Source organism: Pyxicephalus adspersus, chromosome 4, assembly GCF_032062135.1.
Source record: "Pyxicephalus adspersus chromosome 4, UCB_Pads_2.0, whole genome shotgun sequence".
Taxonomy (NCBI): Eukaryota; Metazoa; Chordata; class Amphibia; order Anura; family Pyxicephalidae; genus Pyxicephalus; species Pyxicephalus adspersus.
In genome coordinates this window covers 122,771,874-122,773,747 of record NC_092861.1, presented here as the reverse complement: position 1 = coordinate 122,773,747, position 1,874 = coordinate 122,771,874, and the positions used below count along the sequence as shown (strand labels likewise).

At 41.6% G+C, this 1,874-nt stretch overlaps 1 protein-coding gene across 2 annotated transcripts in view; it reads right to left on the bottom strand.

The window, feature by feature from the left end:
* Window positions 1-408, bottom strand: part of VRK2 (VRK serine/threonine kinase 2) — a 48,890-nt gene extending 48,482 nt beyond the window's left edge. For both annotated transcript variants that reach the window (XM_072409508.1, XM_072409509.1), the window contains exon 1: window positions 331-408. The gene's annotated coding sequence lies outside the window, so the exon portion shown is untranslated. The remainder of the gene's footprint in view (window positions 1-330) is intronic.
* Between the last annotated feature and the right edge of the window lie 1,466 nt (window positions 409-1,874).

Below are 1,874 nucleotides of genomic sequence, written 5' to 3'. Positions count from 1 at the left end.
CACAAGCCAGAAGTCAGTTCACCCCCCCTTCTCATTAACAAAAAGAAGTCAGATCCCCCCATTCACATCACATGGTGTTATGAATTCCAGGGCTACATAACATTATGGTGCTTTATACATAAAAGATAAAATACTACTAATATATAATAAATAGAAATACAATTGCTGAATCAGCCCTGTTAGTACACAGCAATGCAACACAATACACACTCATACAGCCTGTTTCTATTCACACTACACCCCATATTATATCAGCCCCTTCCTATAATAAATATTTGTTAGTTTTATCTATATTTCTCCAACGTGACTGCAAACAAAAAACAAACTTACAACTTTGTAATTTCTCAGTGCTGCTAGGATCCTGGAAAAGCAGAAACAAGGTCACGTGGCTGTCTGTTAGCAGGGAACGTCTGCCAATAGGCTGTTCCCTAATGTGACGCCCAGGGAGTGTCTGTAATTTCAAAGTTTCCCGGGCACGAGCTGAAAAGAAACGAAAGTAAAAGTTACTGTCAGATAAATGCTGCAGGCTTCATCATGTGTTGCTCCTAGCAACCAGCAAGTGCCTAGCTTTTATTTCTACATTGTATTGTTAAATATAAAGAGTTTTATTAGACATGAGTAAAAATAGCATGATGCATGTACAAAGAAAAAGCAGATTAATATTATATTGGTTAGTTTGCCCTATATAATAGGAATATATAATATATATAGGACAGGTTGTATGTAGGCTGCTCTGGTAAATTGATATATAGAAGCTATGACTGGTTAATGGACTCTGTTATATGAGTCATTTCGTTTCATGTTCCTGTGCTAAATATATCCTAAATTATTCCACCACACCCCGGCTGCTCTGGGAATTAACTTAGTTTTAATGACAAAAATGTGTAGGCTGCGATCACTGACATCTTGCTAAGCTGTGGTGGACGTAGCCAATAGTGGGCTCCTGTGCAGATATGATATGGGGCCCCACCGAACTGTCATGGGGCACCTGTGGGGGCCTCTTGTGGCAGAGGAAAGTATGGAGCCCATTTGCCCCCTATGTCTGCCCCTGCTGCTAAACATAATATCTGACCTTTGCTTCAATATTTTCCTTCCTGACCCAAAAATACAAAGAATTCCTGCCATGGTCTACATACTTACCTTGGTACCACAGAAAGAATCAAAGCAAAGAATCAACATGACCAGCAGATCCAGGTGAACCAGGTGAATTTTCTATAATAAAAGCGGTAATCCGGGGCCACACTCGGGGTGAATTTTCCATACCAAAAGCAGTAACTACGAGTCACATTCGGGGTCGAATTGCCAGAGTTTAATAACCTACCTGGTAAGCAGTGCCCACAGCGTCTTATAGCTGTGCCCATGTCGTCTTCCAGCAATGCCCCGCATTTCCTTTCCCTGGCAATGCCCGGCCGGCATCTGTGTCCCTGGCGTGTGAACATTGGGGACGCGAGGCCAGGGGAAGCAAATGCCGGCGGGGCATCTGCTCGCGAGCCTGTGGCTGGAGGCCGGGACTGTGCGCCTGGGAGGCGGAATAAGGCAGGAAATTTAAAATACTAAGTATTTTTAAATGTACAGCTTTTACGTAGTATTCATACCGCAAGGGAGGTTAATAAAAAACACTCACTGCCTTTGAAAAAAAAATATATACATACTGCCTGGCCAAAAAATAGTCCTCAAGTCTTGGTGCAGTGCTATGATGTGCGGTTATTTTAATTATTATTATTATTATTATTAATAATAACAATAATAAACAGGATTTATATAGCGCTAACATATTACGCGGTGATGTACATTAAATAGGGGTTGCAAATGACAGACGAATACAGACAGTGACACAGGAGGAGGGGACCCTGTCTAGAAGAGTTTACAATCTA